The sequence below is a fragment of the Aquila chrysaetos genome, chromosome 8 (assembly GCF_900496995.4).
Source record: "Aquila chrysaetos chrysaetos chromosome 8, bAquChr1.4, whole genome shotgun sequence".
NCBI classification, from domain to species: Eukaryota; Metazoa; Chordata; class Aves; order Accipitriformes; family Accipitridae; genus Aquila; species Aquila chrysaetos.
The window spans coordinates 30,723,406-30,730,219 of record NC_044011.1 but is presented as its reverse complement, the minus strand read 5'-3'; the positions used below and the strand labels follow the sequence as shown (position 1 = coordinate 30,730,219).

At 38.3% G+C, this 6,814-nt stretch overlaps 1 long non-coding RNA gene across 1 annotated transcript; it reads left to right on the top strand.

Annotated features, from left to right (window-relative positions):
- The first annotated feature begins 243 nt into the window (after window positions 1-243).
- Window positions 244-5,165, top strand: LOC115344395. Its single transcript, XR_003924520.2, has 3 exons — window positions 244-572; window positions 1,487-2,461; window positions 4,730-5,165. It is a non-coding gene; the product is annotated as an uncharacterized LOC115344395 (long non-coding RNA).
- Window positions 5,166-6,814: the final 1,649 nt, after the last annotated feature.

The window sequence follows — 6,814 nt, the reverse complement described above, 5'->3', positions numbered from 1 at the left end:
ACCTGCTGCATCTGGATATATGGCTTAGTGTTAGGGGATTGATAGAGAGTTGTTCTGTCAGCTTTACTTGAACTAACCTCATTACTCTTGAATTCTTCCCTGAGGCTATTTCTACCCCACTTTGTACAACTAGAGCAACATGAAAAGACTGAAGTTTTGCAGAGACTTGAGTCTATGACATGAACTACTAATTTATCTAACTCTTTTTTTTTTCAAAGTAGCTGGCTTTTCTTGTACAATTGTCCAATTAGATTGTCAGAAGGAGCATTTTATTATTAAGGTCTGAGAAGACATGTTTGAGGTGTTTCTTTTGTGTTTTAAAATCGTTGTGATTAAACTTTTTTTTTTTTTTGTAACATTTCATGTTATTTCATTTTTAGGTTGAAGTTAAATATGGAAAATGATCAACAACTAAGATGAGTGTCAAAACCAGAAATCATAATGGAAATGGTTTTGCTACCTTTACGGAGGCAGTCTATAATGATAACATTTTAAAAAGCTAGAATACATATTTCATACACACAAAGCTGTCACTATTTCACGAACTACAGAAGTCCTTCATGATGAACATGGTATTTTTCTTTCTACTTATCGTGCTATTTACCTATCCAGAAAAGTTAACCTTGTTTTCAAATCCAACTTAAGCAATGTCCAAAGAAGTAACTGAATTATTTAATAAATACACACTGGTTTCAGGTAGATTGTATGTTGATAAACCTGTTTATTGCTCCACATGCAAAGCATCAGCAAAAAAAGTCTAAAATACGTGCGAGTCTCCAGCAGAAAAAGATTAGCAATAAAAAGCTTATGGAGAGCAGCCTATGATAATACTGTTCATAGATAAGAACCTTCTTTGATATAGCTTCTTATTTCCAATAAAAACGTCAAAATGCAACTGAATTTAGGCATAAAATGAGATAATATTTCAAAAATTCGCTGCTAAAATAATTACATCTGGAAGCAAATATTTGATAAGCTCTTCTTATATACATCACGGCTATAGCTTAACACTTGAAATTGAACTCATTTAATAAGTGGCATCTTCACAAATCACATCTATGGGATATTGATTTGGATACTGGAAATGAGCAGATCCAAAAATAATGACCACTCTGCAAAAGGTAGTTGTACTCAGATATTGTGGGACATGTCTAGCTGTGAACTGCTGAATTTCCATTTCCACCTGATTGCTAGTTTAAGAACTTGGACTGATGTATCAGTCTTAGACCAAGAAACTGGAAAGTACTTCCATCAGCAGCAACATACAAGACACTGACATTATATGGTATTATATATAAAAGAAGCTTATTGTTATTTATTTTTTCCCAATAATAATGATTTATTTCACCACAATAATGATATATCATAATTTTAAGAATTTTATTGAAAATTTTCAACCATCGCATGCGAGAACACTTTACAGTAAGAAACAGTGTTTAGGACTCAGGACCTAAAACCTAGCTCTCATTTGTTCTACCCATTTCAGATGCTCTGTGTTCAAATGTATTTCACTGACTACTTATGTACTGGTGACCAGCTACCAGAAAGATGGACAGAAGATGGGAGATGTTTGTGGCTCAAGTAATTACTAGTAAATCCACCTGTAGCGAGACGTGCGCTTGTGGGAGGGAGCACGATTTCTGCGAGGTCCTGGGGACAAATCCCAGGCAATGTATCCCACTGATGGTCCTGCTCCCCCCTCGGCGCATGACACAGTGGCTGGACTTTGCTGCTGTGAAGTGCAGACCTGACATCTCCTCCTACTTCTGGTGACAAGTCACTTGGGAACATGTGGCCCTCGACACGTGTGGTGGCCAGCGTAGGACAGCCATATTGCGAAGGCAGGGGGCTGCCCTTTTAAGTGCACAGGCTTATTTCTTTAGCACCTTCTGCACATGTAAGCTTCTCTGTGGCAGCTGCCCTCTGGAGACTTGTTTCAATTCTCTCCCACTACTCTGGTCCTTTATGACATCTGGGGGGGTCTCTGAAGCTATCAACTGATCTCTCTCTTGTTCCTGTCTGCGATTTCCCCAAGTATTATCTCAGTGTCCAGATGGAATGGTAACCCTCCAAGTCAGGGCTCAACAAGAAACACGCGTCCCTGCACATGCCCCAGAGAGCGACTAGAATTACTGTCATTGCTTTGTAATCTTCCAGCTGTGGCAGGCTCTGCAGGTCGTTCACACAATCGAGTATCAACCACGCTGTTTGCTGAAGGATGCCCGCATCCAGGAAACTCAGGACCCACGCAGTGACTGACCCTCGCTTCCCGCTCTTGCTCAGTTACGTGAATGTGAATGGTGCATGCTCCTTTCTGCCAAGCTTGGCCAACCTCATTACCGTGGCACCCAGGGGACAATTAAACCAGGTTCTCGGCTCCTGCTGGCCTCCACAGCATTGCTTTGGGTCGCTCCAGAGACCACCGCAGCCTGCCCTGAGCCTCCTGAAAGCTTCTTCCCAGGTAGGCACTTACTGCCCAGGTCCAAAGGTCCCCTTAACAGTGAATGCGTGGGACTGCTGCCTGTCTGTGACGCCTTTAAATAACTGGGTGGATGCAGCCTGAGCGTTCGTAAAAAATAACAGTATTTAAGAAAATTTTTCAAATTTATTGAGAGATAATGTCCCCATTTAGAATAATTATGCAACACAGTTTGTGACAGTGTTGGAGGGGCTAAACCTTCATCCTGATAAATTATACTTTGAGATGCATTTACTTGTTTTGAAACATTATTTCTCTGTGGTTTTCAAGAAAGTGTTTTCTGCTTCTGAAAATAAACAAGATAGCAGTAAGAGGGTACATTTTGGTATAAAACTATTTTGTTTCTATTCAAACAGAAGGTATTTGGGAGATGAACTTTCTTACTTTGCTAACTAATAATGTAATTCTTTTTCTTTAGAGATAATTCTAACACCTTAATAACCCTGTAGGATACTTATTAAAATATAAGAGATTGAATTCTAATGAGGACACTACAGACGTCTTCTTGAAAGGGCTTCCAGGAAGGGTTCGCTATAAGAAAAAAAGATTAAATTCATTTTCCAACCTATAACAAAAGGCAGCATGTAGTACATAGCTGTAACCACCTATTTGAATAACCATAAATTAAGTAGTGTTTCCCTGGTTAGCCAGCCATTTATCCCCTAGACTGCTATGCATGAGCAGGCAGAAAGTCTGCATTTTTCCCAGAATGGATGATTTGAAGACTTTGCTATATATCAGCCTTAACCGTACTTCTTGTTGTATATAAGTACTGAAGGATTTACAATAAAAAGGGTATCAGGACCTTTGTGAAGCTTGTAGATAACCCATGGAAGAGAATACATAATGCAAACACCTTCTGCATTACTGTACAGCCAGAAAATGACCCGATGGGAGGAAGACAGCATTGCAGAGCCATGGCGATAACGTGACCAGATCATGGAGATCCTCAGAGGAGAAGGGGCTGTGACCATCATTATAGTCCTATCCAGCTCATAGCAGGACTGAAACGTTTTATACTCCCTGCTTTCTCTAACACCGTTTGCACCTAGGCTTCGGATTCACTGTAGTAAATGAAATTCTGTATCCATGGTAAATAATTTACTCTCAGTCAAAATAAAAAGAGATTTTCCTGATAAGTTCAATACGAGCAGAATAGGGCTCATAATACAGGTCTTGACCAACTTGATGGGGGAAATAAAAACAAACCTGTTTCCTACAGATCAGGAAATACTTTTGGATTATGGTTTACTACTAAAAAGATTAGCACTGATTTGGGCACATTAGGAAAAGTCATTAATATACTAGCCACAAAAAATATTGTAATGAGGTAAAACATACATTAAAGCTAAAGGTGATGAGTACTATAAAAAAATGAAAGTCAGAAGTAAAACATCTAAGAATTGTGATGTCAATATCCTACTTTCCTAGTATATCTTACACTATAATGTCAATGATACAGTGACGTGCTATTTAGTAACACAAAGCAATAAAATACAATTGATGGGGAGGACATTTTAATTACCAGCATTCAGGCTGAGTATTATTGTGAATCTCCTATAAAACCTGTACTCCCAAGTTATGAACTAATTTTTACTAAGTGATATAATTAAACTAAAAACAGTACGCACAAACTGTTATGATACCCAGGTGATCAAAGGTAAAGCAGTTATTTACATTACATTACTGTTCTCCCCTCACACCAAACAAATAATTTAGAACAATTTAGTTGAGAGGAAAGTAGTGAAGTGGATATGGGGTATAGTGCATTAAGAAGAAAGAAAAATATAAGGAAAATGTAGATATGCTTTCACAGTGCTGGAAGCATTATAAGAAAAGGAGCAGGAGTATGTGTTGTATTTACAGGGGATAAAAATAGAGTGTACTACTAACAGAAAGGTGAGCAATAAACAATATGAGAGGTTAGGCAAAGCAAACAAAATGCAAGAGAAGACAAAAGAGCAAAGTAAAATTAGAAAGAAAAATAACCATGCCGTTGCTTCAACAAAGTTGAAAGACACCCCCCACCCCCCGCCTTTTTTTCATGGTGGACTCCATACAAGTAAAAAGATACAGTTCTGTGCCCAAAAGCCATGCAATCCCGCATGAAGTCCAAGGCAACAGACAAAGTGAATGTAGTTCAAGAAAGGTATAGTGTAATGGTGATACACTCATATCGTTTTATGTATTGTGGTACATCAGTTGCTTGAACTGAAATTCTTAAACTATTGTTTTAAAACTTGACTCTAGATGAAAATGTGAGAAGGATGGTGATAAACTTCAGCAAAGCCAGCAGAGGTTGGGACAGGTTGCCCAGAGAGGCTGCGGATCCGCTATCCCCGGAGGTGTTCAGCACCCAACTTGTAAAAGCCCTGAGCACCGTGATGTGAATTCAGTGCAACCTTGCTTTAGGCAAAAACCTGGACTAGAGATCTCCTGTAGGCCCTCCAGCCACAGTGAGTTTGTGATTCCTTTATTTTGTACAAGCTATGATTCTGTATGTATCGCAAGCGCTATCTCACTAATGTTAATTAGCAGATGTGCTTTTGTAATTGAAATGTGCTTTGAGAAAAGATTTGTCTCCAATCTACAAAAGGTGCATAGGAATTGATGAATTTAAAACAACAGAATCAATCAGAAATGGTGAGAGTAGATAGCCATGAATAGATGGCATCATTTGGAGGGGAAAAAAGCCAAAACCAACCAACCAACCAAGCAAAGAAAAGAGATGGAAAGGCAAAGAGTTGAAAAATTAATTCAGTTATTTCTTGTTACATATGAACTAAACATATATTTTTAGTGGTGTAATTCCACCAATTTTGATGATACATGATATCTGTTAAAACAAAAATAGTAAGATGTATAACATTTACGTTCAAGATAGCCTAGGTTTTCATCAATAACTATTTTGTACTATCTTTGCACTATATATAATGTTAAAATTTTGACTTGTCTTTCCAATTCTTACATCTTTTATTTAGTCTCTGTGTTCATTCTTTCAACTCACAACCATAACTCTTAGCTTTTTTTTTTCTGTCTGGCTACAAAGTTGTTGTAAAAGACAAAATAGATAAAATAGCAGAATAATGAAAGTGGATGTCCCATCTGGTGAGGTCTAGATTTCCTCAGTGGAATATATATGACCTTCTTTCATTTTTGACACTTGAAAGCTTTCTTTAATAATGTCATTTTGGTCTAATTTTATACAGTCAGCATGTTAGATGTCTTTTAAAAGTACTCCCATCTTTTATTGTTTTTAGCAACCAATTAGTTCCCAGCCCAGCTAGTCCCAGCTGCTCAGCTGTAGACTGGGGGATTTGGCATAGCATGTTAGAATAAATCACTTGCCTTCTGCCCTTGCAGTCTTAAAATACAAATCAAAGCATAGATGTAGATGCGTGCAGTGACAATGGAAGAACCAAACCAACAAAATGCATCCATTTACCTCTTCAAATAGTCACCCCATGTAAACCTTTCTAATGCCAAGATGTTGTTTTTCTGGAAAGAAAAGATGCAATCATTTAAGGAATTTTATAATTAGTAAATATTTCTACTAATACTGCAGATTAATACAATGCTTTCCTCTGCTAGATGTGATTGCATTTAATTATATTCTGTCCTTGCAAAGCCACTCGATGATGTGACTCTCTTGATTATAAGAAGGTTGTGCACAGCGGAGGTAAACTTCCTAAGAATCGTATAGTACATCAGCAGTGTCGGTTGAAGTCAGTAGAATTACTTTTAGGTACTTTAAGTTTGAGCACATGGTTAAGTCCTGCTTTTTTCTCTGTTCTTCTGTATTGAGGTCACTTTGACTGTTTCATTCTATTTGTGCTTTCAATCTCCATTTTTTACTGAGGACATCGCAGGCTGAGCAGGAATTCCACATTTTCAAGTGGCATACTGAAAAGTGATTTCCTGCGTAAAAGTTTTCCTCTTTATTAAGTACTTTCTGGAATACGTCTCAGTTTGTTCTGATACAGAATGACTGTGACTAAAAGGTAGTTCTGTTTCCAGCAGCCACTGGCAGAGGCCTGAAAAGGCTTCTTCAAGTGCTGCTGTCACAACTACAAACATCTGAACTGTGGCAAACTCCCTGGTAGCTGGGACCTGGGTGCCAGTTTGGCATTCCACTCCCCGCTCCATTGAGCCAGCTCCAGGGTGCAACACTTCTCTTTTCTTCCTCTTTTCCTCTCTGAGCCAGGAATAGTTCCAGGAGCAGAAGTCAGTTTCAGTCTAGATCAACAGCTGGGTTTTTTACCTTGTATTTTTATCTCTTCCATATGATGCTGATCCCAGAGAGAAGCCCAAGTTGAACATTCCTCTCTTTTTTTC